The sequence below is a fragment of the Opisthocomus hoazin genome, chromosome 2 (genome assembly GCF_030867145.1).
Source record: "Opisthocomus hoazin isolate bOpiHoa1 chromosome 2, bOpiHoa1.hap1, whole genome shotgun sequence".
Classification (NCBI taxonomy): Eukaryota; Metazoa; Chordata; class Aves; order Opisthocomiformes; family Opisthocomidae; genus Opisthocomus; species Opisthocomus hoazin.
In genome coordinates this window covers 11,860,712-11,873,924 of record NC_134415.1, presented here as the reverse complement: position 1 = coordinate 11,873,924, position 13,213 = coordinate 11,860,712, and the positions used below count along the sequence as shown (strand labels likewise).

The 13,213-nt window shown below is 39.3% G+C and overlaps 1 protein-coding gene across 3 annotated transcripts in view; it reads right to left on the bottom strand.

Moving 5' to 3' along the window:
• SDCCAG8 (SHH signaling and ciliogenesis regulator SDCCAG8) overlaps positions 1 to 13,213 on the bottom strand; it is a 119,337-nt gene that overhangs the window by 58,091 nt on the left and 48,033 nt on the right. The gene's annotated exons all lie outside the window — the stretch shown is intronic.

Here is a 13,213-nt window from a genome sequence, read left to right as displayed (position 1 = left end):
GTCTGTTTCTGACCGGATGCTGATTCTGGAGCCGGCTGCCAGGTCTTCTCAGCGGAAAGCTCAAGTTTCTGGAAACTGCCCCAGCCAGCTCGCTGTGTTTGGTGAGCCTCAGTACAATCTATATTTGCATAGTCAAATTTGGCAGAGACCTAATTATTAATTTAATTGGTAGAATTAGAGGACTGTGTCATTGTTAAGGATGTATGTGGTCCTATTCGTAAGAATTAAGGCTTTAAAAAAAAAAAAAAACAAAAAACAAAAAACCCACCCCCCAAAAAAAACCCCTACTTAATTTTTGGTGCCTAGTTACATTAGTTGAGAGACACAGATAGTTTCCTAAAATAAGGAAGTGTCAGAATTTTCTTCTCACAACCATATGAAGCAGAGGCTACTACAAGCAATTAGAAAAGTTCTGTAACAGTCAAGGGTTTAAAAGCGGTAAAAACCTAAGCATTCACATCAATTCAATTCTTTAAATATGGATCTGGAAGGCTAGAAAATGCTACAGAAATAACTTTAAAGTAGAAATACCTTTAAGGTGTGTTAATGAACCAACCAAACAAAACTTTTTACTACCTTGCCTGAGATAAAAGATTGGGAAATATAGCTCTAGCTGTCTAGCTACTACTACTTCACAAAAACATCTCATAAAATAAGAAACACTTTTGGGGGAGAAAACAAGAAAAGATTAAGCTCTGTCCACATTTCCAACTTTATCAAGAGACTAGCTACAATTATTTGACAAATTAGCTTAAAACTACTTCCCCCACAATGCAAATAATTACCCAACTGAAGCCCATTCCCAGAATCCAAATAACGTCAACTTGTTATACTATATTCTATTTTTTTCTGAGAATTTCAGTTTTGCTGAAACAGAAATCAGTGCACATGACTTTCATGTTCCCACTGAAATTTTTTTTCCAGCTTTCTCTGTTTAGCATGCAGCTACACCATTGGTACCACCTTACAACTTTTATACATATTTGCACTTTATATAATATTAGGAGGTCTACACAAACAATAAACCACTGAAGTCTAAAACTTCCACTTTGCCCTTCACACCCCACCTGAGGCATCAGAAGATACTACACATTCATGGCTGTGCATGAAAAAGATTCCTACTCTGTTTCTGAGTACTTGCTGTACTTGAAAACTACTTCAAAATTAACTGGAGATATTGATGGGCATGAGAAAGATGGAAAGTTGTAAGAGCATAGGAACTGAGAGACACAGAGTGTTACTCCTATGAAAGTTTATACGATAGAAAGAAGCTTGAATATAGTTTACTTGAGTATATACATAACTGGTGGCATATTCCATCTCTTCTACTGTCTACCGTGTCTATTAACAAAATGAAAAGATTGGATTTCTTACTTTAAATTCAGCATAGAAGAAAGAATTTGCAAACACCTAGCCTATAACATGATTTTATTCTTTTGGTGTTACGCTTTCAGAAGATCTATACAGAAAACTACCAGTTCCTCAATGTAGACAATAACTACTTTTCAATCTGGATAGTTTTCTGCATACCACGCAACAGCTAAATATTATCATTAACTGCCTTCTATTCCATTGTTAGAGAAGGAAAAAAGTGTCTCTACCAGTAATTAACATCTCATATTAGGTCAAATTTACTGACTTAGAACAAAAATCCCATTTTTTCTGGCACATCTATAAGCCATACCAGCAAGCTACGTACTTTTTAAGTAAACACCCATCCTGCAGTGGTTATTACCATCAGATTGTGAATTGTCTGGCTGATAAGTCCCAACAGAAACAGACAATGAAGTACAAAACAGAAGTTGCATGGGAAGATACAACACGAGAAGAAGTGTTTTTTGTGAAGTCTTAGTACGTAGCCCTAAGCACTTCACAGTACTGCATCCCTTTCTCTGGACTATTCCTTTTATCTTTGTTCCACAAGCCACTTTTGCAAATGGCTGAATGTTGAAATGTTTGCTTTCCATAAAAGATTTTTACAGGCATTTCCTCTGCATACACAAAGTTATTTAAATTATTTTCACTATATTTAAAATAGAGGAGTAATTTTCTTGACTCATGGTGATTCTTGAAATTGGCACCAGCAGTCTCTTATGATGTAGCTTCAGGACAGATTTAAGCCAGTCCGAGGCGACATTGCCACTATAACGCGTGGTCCCTCTTTTCATCCTCTTCTAATTCGCACGGATGTAACTTACTCTGCAAGAAAAAATTATTCTTTTGCAATTTGATTAACTCTCTGAACCACCTGATCATACGGGTGCCAGTCTTCCAGTGTCAGCACAAGCAAGGGCCTGGCAACGTGTGGCCAGACACCGCCACACACCACCGCTCTCGGGATTTGCCTTTTCAGCAGCAGCACAGACTTAGACCAGCTTCAAACAATCGCGACTCTGTACTCCAAGGCTCAGCTTGCTAATACAGTAAATCCAGCCATCAGGATCCTACCATTGAATCAAAAAATGATGCAGCTAAATGATGCAGAGACCTGATCTGCTATGAACTCGCCCTGCCAATTTAAATTTGCTCAAAAACCCAATGTTTTTGGTACGTTAACTTTGTACCAGGCAAGCTTTATGCTGAATCAGGTATCATCTGTCCTATTGCAGCTGGCATAAAGTCAGCACAAACACTGCACTGCATGCTCTAGCTAATTCAAAAGGAAAGTGACTGCGCACTCACACCTGACCCGGATCAGACCAGCACAGCTGAATGATCCAGTGGATCACAGATGCACCATGAACGACTGCTGAACAGCCACCCATATTTTTCAGATGTTAGGTTTGGACACGCAACCCGCAGTTAAGCTACCGTAGGCCTGATACTTTGAAGTTGTTAACTATCCCCAGCTATCGCTGGAGTTGAGCAGAACTGAGGAACAGTTCTCTCTGCCTCCAAAGGACCAAGCCTCACTTGGGAAGGAGCAGAACAATTTGACAGAACGAAGTATTCTTCAGGATGACAATTTGAAAGACAATATTTGATTTTGAGGGAATTTGATCTAGGCTAAGCTAGACTTCTCCCCCACCCTACAGCAAAATACCACATATTCCAGCAAACTGACAAACTCGTGACCAAAAGCAAGACAGATGAGAAATACAGTGCTAACATTACATTGTACTTGATCGTTGTTGATTTGCTTAGATATTGCAGAAGCATCCCAATAAAAGACATATTCATCTACCCACATATCACAGGAACTAGATATGAACAGGTGAGTTGAAAAATAAAAATCCAGCCTTGTAGGCATTTCATTGGTTTGGTCAACTGTAGCATAATTCTTGTATTATTCTCATTGTAACTGTCTGCACATTAGTATTAGAAATAATGGACAGCAGCATAACAGTTGAGGGTTTTAGTGGTTTGGGGTTTTTTTTTTGGTCAGGTTATAAATCTCTTCTCCTTATGCTGCCACTAGTAAGGGAGAAATGTATTTCAACAGCAACTTTAAAACGAAACTCACAAATTACTACCATTATGTTAAGTGCTAGATATCCCACTGTGCAGTTTTGCTTTGTGAATTTTTACCTTCTTCCATGCACACTTTTAGCCACTGATCGCACAGCCTTTCAGTGTTTTCTGCCTTTTCCTTTAAATAAACTGGCTCTGGCTCCTTCCATCTGGTTCCCCTTCCGTCAGCAACCCTGCACCTGTTCACACCTCCTCTCCTGTTGGATTCCACTGAACATTTCCTCCTCTGCCAGGGCTATTCTGGCACTCGCAACCTTTCTGTCATTCAATCCATCTGTCAGAAGTGAACTTTGTTTACCGCAAGCTTCTGCTTTCTTCTTCAAGAAGCAAAGCCCCTCAAGGTCATTGTCAAATGAACTGTCGGTGTGGATTTAAATCCACTTCTGCTAACCAGCAGAAGATGAAGTTCTTTACAGTCCTGTGTTTGTGAAGATCGGTTTGGGGTACAGGAGAAATAATACAGAAGCAAAAGAATAGATTTTAATCACCATTTGTTAACTCCAACAGCTAATGTGTTTTTCTTCAGATGTGTATATCTGTACCTTCTTGCAAAGACTAGCATAATTTGAGAAAGACTTGCAGAGCTATGCAAAGAAATACAAAAAGGCTAACAAAAATATTACAAATAAAATAATAAATGAAAGTTTTTGACTCTCATTTTAACACTGTGTAACAAAGATACTGACTAAAAATGCAAAGAGAAAATGGGAACAGCTGAATGAGTAAGTTTACAGTAAAATCTTAGAGCGGCCAACAGCATTCACTGTAAATTATTTCATCTGCAGCAGCTTTTTTTTCTTTTTCTTTCTTTTTTTTTTTAATTTACCTACTGATGTTTCAAATGCAACACTGTTTAAGGAAAAAAAAAATTCTGAATATTTTTTCCTGTTTTCAAGCCTTGTAAAACACACATATGCGACTCTGTTAAAATACTGCCTTCCACGTTGAGACAAATTGTAAAGATACTTTGTCAGGGCTGAGACTAAATTCATATTGTCAGCAGGATACATTATTTTTAGCAATTCCTGTGCCCGTATTTCTTTTCAGGAATACATTCTGATAACCACAAGCTCCTGAATTATTAACTAACCCCTTCAAGAGTCTCATTCTTCTAAAATAAGAAATACCTTTTAGTTTCACAGCATACCTTGGGTATCCTTTTAAAAAAAAAAATTTCTTTCAGCACGATTAAATACAGTACCAAAAAATAAAATACATATTTTAAGTTTTGTAAGTAATTATAAAAAAACACCCATTTTATTACCCTTTTACCAAAAATTAATTTAAAGTAAAGCTTTCTGGGAGCAAATCCAGGAGGTAATCCAATCTCATTAGCAGAAACGCAGTTATACTTATGTTAGGTCTGAATTTGACTCTAATGAAAATTGTATTGACAAATACTGCACAAGTTTAGCTGAACAATAACTTGATACTGATACATCCCTTATATAGGGATTAGTCCCTGCGTTTGTTTTCTGATGCTATGATCTTCCTCCATAGGAAACAACATGCAGGTGAACAAAAGCACTCAAAATAGAAGAGGAACTCTGGAACGAAAAGAATATGCTGCAGTGTTCCCACCTAAACACAGACAAACTTTTATTCTCCAGTTTGATTTAAGCCTTGTAGAAGGCAACTGAAGAACAAGGAGTGGCTAATCAAGAACAGCTGCTCTTATTTCTACAAAAATGCAGCCTCATACTCAAACCACCAGGAATGCAGGGACAACCAGCAGTGGCACACTATTGAGCTTGCCACGCTGCCAGCACAGCCAGGGGAAGGAGGTCAGCCCTGTCAAGTAGCCGACAGCAGAGGCTGCGTTCATCTGCTCGCTCAGGACAGGCATCTCCCAGCTCACACCTTCCCCCCGACCAACCCCCGGCACAAGGGCACTGAGCAAGGGGTGCGGAGAGCTGCCAGGCAGCCAAAGCTGGTGTGCGCAGGGGATTTTTCTTCCTCCCTCCATCCACTAGCTACCTTCTCCAGAGAGGGCAACCTACAGGCTGATGGTGAAGTTTGATAAGGTCCCCAGTTGAGGACCCTTGGGGTTCTCTGCTGGATTTTTTTTCCAGGCAAGAATTGCAGGAGCAGAATCTCGCGCAGAAGATAAAAAAAATAAACAAACCAACATTCACTGTGACTGCACAAAATAAACAATTTGAATATACTTTTGAAAGCACAAGGCAGCTTGAAGAATTATTTAAGTTCACAAATACAAAGTGCTGATAGAAAACGTACATTTTAGCTTATTGCAGAAACAAGCTTTCAGATGTACTTCACAGAAAAGCCCTAGAACAAGTCAAAAATAAAGACAAAAATCAGAACCATTTTTCCAGTAGCAAATTCAGCAAAAAATCCAGCAGCCTTGAATACATGTGTCTGAAAGATTTTTATGCTTCAAAAAAATAAATCATTATCTTGTTGTCATTAGTCACACAAATAGAAAACCTAATTTGAATGAGATCAAAGTAAATATTTGATACACACGCATAAACTTATTACTGTTAGTGCTGAATAATAACTGCTCAAAACAAAGACCTTATAAAGATGTTTGTTTTGTTTTCTACAGCAGTTAGTCTCTTCTGTATTTCATCTGAATTCACTGCTCGCTCCAAAGTGCTTTAAGTATTGTCACTGCTCCTGAACCACACTCTACATGCAGTAGTAATTTGGCTCCCTCAACAACCTGATGCGATGTATAAAAGATGAAATCACTAGAGAAATTCGATGTGACCAGTTGTAGTTTGAATGCCATGGAGAAAAATTTAGATGACTCTAAGACTGAAATCTGAAAATGTATTAATGCCTTTTGCTTGAGAAATTTGTATTGCAGGACAATAAATTAAATTGTCAACCATGTTTAAACTCTGTAAGAATGAAAAAAAGGTGGTGTTTTTTTACTAAAGACTTTCATATTCAAAATTAACACACAATTTTGGATTCATTCTTCACTCCTTCACTTCTATTTTCTTCCTTTCCCTTTTAAACTTAATGAATGGCCTTTTCATATTTGTACAATCATCTCAAATACATTTAAGTAATTAAATAGAAAGATACTTTAATAATTGTGTATTATTTTGACACAAAGTATATCGGCTTCGAAATTTCTACGAGACACTGCCAGAAGACGACAGAGGCGATTTATTTCAAATCATTCAGTATCAGTCTTCGTAAAGCAGCATATGGTCTTATCATGGCAGGTAAAATATTTTACCTTCTATAATAACGCAGAGCAGCTAATTTATCTACATGCTGTATAATCAGATAAACAATTTCAGCTGCACTATGAAAACCTGCAGACAAGGGAGAAATTTTTCCCTCCCCACTTTATTGATTTTTCCACCTATACATTCATATAATTGCTAACAATAGAGGTTATTCTCTTCCATCCCCTTCCTCAATTACCTTAAAGCAAGACCTTCTTTTCAGTTGTGGAAATATTTGCAGTTTCTACAGCTGCAGGACACAGAACTGAGACATTTTCACAGAGTTGCTTGGGGGAAAAGGAAAGGGGGGGAAAAAAAAAAAGCTTTTATAAGATTCTATTGCAAGTAAAGCAAAGTGAATGACAACTTTCAAAGCTACCACAATCATTTACTAATGTGCTGCTATACCAAATAAGTCTAATTTTTTTTGACAGCACCAAATTAGATTTATTGCAGAAACTGCTGCATAAATAGCATATGGCTATGTTATACCACCTATTTCAAATCCCTGTAATGTTTCCTCCCCTCCCTGCTCAAAATGAATAACGGAGCCAAGCTAAAACCTTCTGCAGATGAGAGAGACACAAGTTCAAAAAGCAGATGCAGGAGATGTAGATTTCTTTGTTGAAATTGCCTAAAAAAGTATCACACACCCCGACCGAACAGAACTGGGCAATAATAGGTCAGGTCTCCCTCCGCTACACACACTTCAGGATTTTATTGCCCCCTTTCCTTGATAAAATTTTGTTTTCACTCCTCTTTCAAGCTGACAGTCATCAGCACGGGGCATGACCTCGTAATCCTCTTGCACATGACTACCTCTTACTCGCACAAGAAATCCTATTGATCTTTACTTCTTACACCAGGAAAATTATTCATGTGACTCAAGATCAGAAGGCTCGGACCCCCATTCATTCCTCACAAGCTCTCATTTACGAAGAGGGACGTGCCTCCTCCGAGCCAAAATAAAACATTAGAAAACCGGCTGCATTCATCGGAGGGGCCCAGGCCTGCGGGAAGGTGCCGACCCACAGCTCTCCCCCCTCTCAACACGGGCAAGGTTTTCCCATCGGTTTGCTGGATCGGGCCCCGGGCCCACGTGCTTTTGCGCTTAGTCCAGCCACCAAATTCCGCGTTCAACGCGCTGCTGCCATTCAAACACGCCAACGCGTACCCTCGTCGCGCGAGCGGACGGCGAGCAAGGACAGGTATTTCTGCGGCAGCGAGGGGCGCGACGGCCCGAGGCGGGAAGGCGCCCGACACCCGAAGTTGGCGCAGCCGCCGCATAGAAAAGGCGTTGCAAGGTCTTCTCTCGGGCCGAGGGGCACGCCACTGCACACATCGCGGAAGGCTGCGGCTACCCCGCCGCTCGCCTCGCGGTGGTCAGTCCTCCCAGCTGCCCTATCCGTTACTGTCTGATTAGCTCTGCGAAGGAGCCCCTCCCCGGCCAGCTTTCCCCGCCATCTGTTCCACACGCGATGGCTGCCGCCCAGCAGCCTCGCGCTGCCCTCCTACCTGGCACCCGGCTCCCGGCCTTACCCCAAAGTGCTAACACAGGTTCTCGCTGCTGGCAGAGTCAGGATTTCATTACTACTACTTTGACAAGTGCAGGGTTGTTTGTAATTTCTCTTTTATCCTGATTTTGATTGTACAACCACCTCCCACTGATTCAGTTTGCTTCAGTTTTGTTGCTCACAGATTTTACTCTCCACATTAATCTCCCTCTGGCATGTTACTGCATCTGTTCCCTTTTTTATTATTAATTTTCAAATTCCCACCATTTTTGACAAAAAGGAGGTAATCTACACTCTGCTTCTGCCCATTTCATTTTCTTTAATTTGGAAGAGAAGTATGAAAGCGTGCCAAAGAAGTTAATTCTCCGTTAACAGTTTATTTTCTGGCATCCCGATGCCTTTGTATACGAAAACCAGATAGAAATAAATGTTGACTGAATCACAACAACATAGTCGCAACCGTCCCTAAATTTAATGAAAGTAAACATATGAAGCAGAATCTAAAAAGTTTATTAGTTATCAGAGTTGTTTTATGCTATCACTCCTCCCTGCATTTTAGAATAATGGTTTTCTACAAGATGAGCAGAATATAAAAAAAAATTAGAAATCAGTCACTGCTTACACCTCATTTCTGCTTCTCCCCCCCAACCCCTCACCCCCCCATTTAAGTGTTATTGGTCCTTTCATCAGTCAGTCAGTCTGAAAACATATCTCAGCCATTTAATATTAGTAACAGCATTTCTTCAAATGTCACCTCCTTTCCAGCATAGACAATGGACTCTTTCTGATGTGCTAAAATTGTTGGAAAAGCACAACAGTAAGTGTGCTGCTAACTAATAGATACTACTATTAAAAAAAAAACCTGACAGATAATACTAAGTACTATGCAACTCCCTAGAAGGCTATGTATAACCACCATGAAGTCAGTTTACATTTTATCATTTAATAGAACAGCTTAAATAGGGAAATCAATGTATGAGGCATGCTGCGATTCTAACACGGAACACTGGTGACAACATACAGCTCAACACCAAAACTTCAGTGACTAAATAATGTCACAAGAATCCGGAGATGTAACGACAGATTTATGTGCTTTACGTATCATACATGTAATACAAATTAGCATTAATGGAGCTCTTTAAACTAGCAAGAAGGACCGCTGCACAGTAGGAAGGCTACAGCACTGTACTCCCCAAATGTCACTTTCTTAAGATATGCTGTTTTCTAGAGTTTGTATCATTTTCAAATATAAGGGAGAAAAGAAATATCACATAATGGGGGGAAAAAAGTAATCGAGAACTACAACACCCACTGACTTACTGTAATACAGACTTTTATCCTTCAAGAGAGTCACACAGAGATTCAGGGTAGCTTGGTGGGTCATATAAGCAAACAAGAATAGCAAAAAATTAAACTAAGCTAAATCTGCTTCAATTCCACTCAATTACATCTCCCAGCAAATTTTAGATGACATTTCAGTAAAAAATATCTTGAGCCATCTACCTATCTTTGTGCTCAGAAAATGCACGATGGCATAGAACAAGTTCAACTTTGAAATCTAGTCATTTCCTAGTTTATTAAGATTTAACTGCTTTGACATATGCAAACAGGAACGACATCTGACTGCAACTGAAACAAACAATAACTTCAGATTTGTTCTGAAACAAAAAGAGGAAAGATTTTTAATGATGATCCCGTTATGTAAGAATAGTGAAAAATTTTATTAAATTATATGACACACTAAGATCTGGGCAAGTTGTTAACATCTTGCATCTTTTATGTGATCTTTTCCACTAGCTTACTGACATGCTTTTCAATGATTATTCTCTTGTGAACTCAGAACAATAGATCTGTATGTTTTCTGCTCTCTGAATAACGGATTCAGATAAGTTTCATTAGCAAGACCCAGCCTTGCCAGAGTAACAGCAATTTGACATTGACCTCACAAGCCATTTTATAAGATTCTCCTACTGCAGCAACTCCAATACAAACAGCCACAAAGCTGAAAGTAGGGTAAAAAAAAAAATAATACTTTAAAGAAGTACGGTCAGCCTCATAGCATGGTGACATCTGCAAAGTTACATGACTGACAATCAAAAGTACACAGCAAAAGTTGTATATTTTCCCAGTCATTTGAAGAAATACAAATTAGAATTACTAACTAGATTCAATGGCAGGAAATGCATGTTAATAGCAAGGATTTCTAAGCAACATATTGCTCCAGGAAGAAAGGTGACAGGAAAAGGCAATTTTAAACTCTGTGGCAATGGTTTAGAATAGCTAATTGTAACCTTTTTCTTGATTTTTAACAAGTACATTTTGTTAACTTAGAAGCTGTTTAGTTGGTAATCAATCAACGGTGTCTGAAAATGAGGATGCAGCAAAGAAGTGGGACTCCTGGAGAAGAGCGCAGTTCTGCAGAGCACACTTTTTCTCATTGAGACCTAGGCAGCATACTCTTTCTCTTTTAATCCATTCATATAGTATTCACCATCTCATTTTCATACATTAAAATCCAAAGTTTTTGTATTCATTTTATTATTCTACTTATTTACAATATCCAAACTTGGAATCAGTGGATTAGTGAAGAACTATTCTCCTTAGTAACAAACTAATTCATACAAAACAAAGAATTATTTCTGTATCTCCTCAGCTACCTGTAATTCTTGCCAGAACAACACAGACAGGTCATTCAAGGCAACAGAACAACTATCCACAACCGTGTAACAGCAGTACAGGCCTCCCTCAAGTCCAGCGTTGTGAGGAGACTTGCAGTGGACCAGCTGGTCCTCTTCTGAAAAGAGGGGAATCAGCAAGCCGAGGCCAAGGCCAGAAAACCCAAGAGATGCACTAAATCAGTGCAATTTCTGCAGCAACCTCCCACAGGCAGGACTCTAGAGCTTAAAATCTGTTTTCCTTGGCAAGCACCACAGTGAATAAGTCTATAACCCCCACAGGATTGCTATTACCACTACCCTTCAAGTGAGTATTTTCACTGACACAGCTGCCATTTGAGATGAAGGGAATAAAGAATGAAAGAGGGCAGACTGTAAGCGAACAAAGTTCATGTGCAGCGACTATGGATGTACCAATTCAAAATGTAAAACTAACGCCACTAGAGACATGTAACTTTTATACCTTCACTAATACAGAAAACCTGTTCTGGCAGGAAGTGATCTGAGAGGAAGAAAGTCAGTACATGGTAAGGAAAAGTTTCTTTTCGGCAGCGGATTTTTTCCTCTGCGACCCAGGGAAAACAGACAGCTATGTGAGAACATCTCTAACCCTGCCCTACCAATCTTAAGTTCACGGGCACAACAGGTAACAGTTCCGGAGCAATGAATCTCTCATCTCTTTTTCTCCCTCCTGCTTCATCCACAACAGCAACATCACCTAATGTATTCCTGGAAAGCAGACGGACACTCCAAAGATACGGAGGACACAAAAACCAAGAGAGAACAAAGTATTACAGAATTTGGGAAATATCATGGAGAAAGATTTGAACCTATTTCCCATGCTGCAGTGTATACATTTTTCTGGCAGTTAGATATCACCATAGAAAACACTTCACTACTCACAAGCATACTTACAAGCAGAGACCATAACACAACGTATAAAAAGCAAAATGAAGATTAGGACATTGCAGAAGAGTTGCTGCGCTAGGTGAGACAAAGAAACCGTGGCAGTTCAGCATCTGTGTCAAACAGCAGATGTCTGTGAAACTGCATGAGAACAGCACAGAGCATTACTTGCCCAAAATACTTTTTCCAGACTCCAGTGATTTGCATCTCGGACTTCCCGAGTCAGAGACCATAGCCTGAAAAGCTACCTGAATCATCTGTATGTTAGGTATCCAGCTTTAAGTACCTCGCTATGTAAAAGTATGCAATAGACCTCATTTTCACAAGTTCACTATTGTCACACACACACACAAAATTATTGGCTAGTCAGATTTCCTCCAAGATATCCAGAGCTTTACTGCATATAATCAGCCTTTTGCTAAAAGGAGCATGGTAAGCCATTTGGTTAACTATCACAACAAATCATTATTAATAAAGTTCTGCTAAATCCAAACTTTAGATATCTTAACAACTCACCCAAAACTTTTTTCAAGTTCATTAACCTCTAGCATATTTTTTCTCTAAATACAGGCTGTTAGAGTGGTACTTTCTTCCATCTGTTAAACAACCGTGCTTTGAATTACACAGAAATGTAGCTGAATAAAAAAGTGATTCATTGAATTTAATAGTTTAGGCGAGGCTCTATTTTATTTCCAGTTACTCAATGGCAGAATTCTCACAAAGCTTGAAGAGTAAAAGACTTGGATAAACACGCAGACTTCTGTTAAGCGATAAAAATCAAAGGGTTTTCCCCCCCTCCATGTAAAATTTAAATTAATTCAACTTTTTTTCCTTAAGGACTGAGCAAAAGCTCCTCTCTTGGGGGGAGCAGGGAGACGGAACAAAACAAAACTCCCCCACACAACCAAAACCCTGCAAACAGTCAGACAATAGCATTTTCTGCGGCAAAAGGAAAAATTCCTGCAGTTACCAAAACTCAAACTGCAATGAATAATTGGCATGTTAACCTTCTGGTGTTTTCTGGAAATGTGTAATGAATAGTACAGTAAATGGCTTTGGGAACTATACCCAAGGATGGAATCAGCTCAGGCAGTCTTTTGTCACAGAGTGTTTGCACTGTACCACATCACCACTGAGCAAGCGACTTAAAACACCCTCCTCACATACCTGCGCTTACCTCCTATTCACAAACGGTAATGCCACTTTCTGATTGTTTAATCTTCAATGAAGCTTAACAGAATTACGTTTATTTATATGTTGCTGGTCATTCTGCTGCAGAAACTTCAGGTTATTAATCTGAGAACTCCTATGCTTAAAGGTGCTGCTGTACACTACAGTCTCAAATGACATTTAAAATGTCTCTGTCCTACCAAATGCAGTAACAACAAAAAGAATGAAGCTGCACTCTCCGCTGCTCCTCTTCCTGCCCCAAAGCACGCCA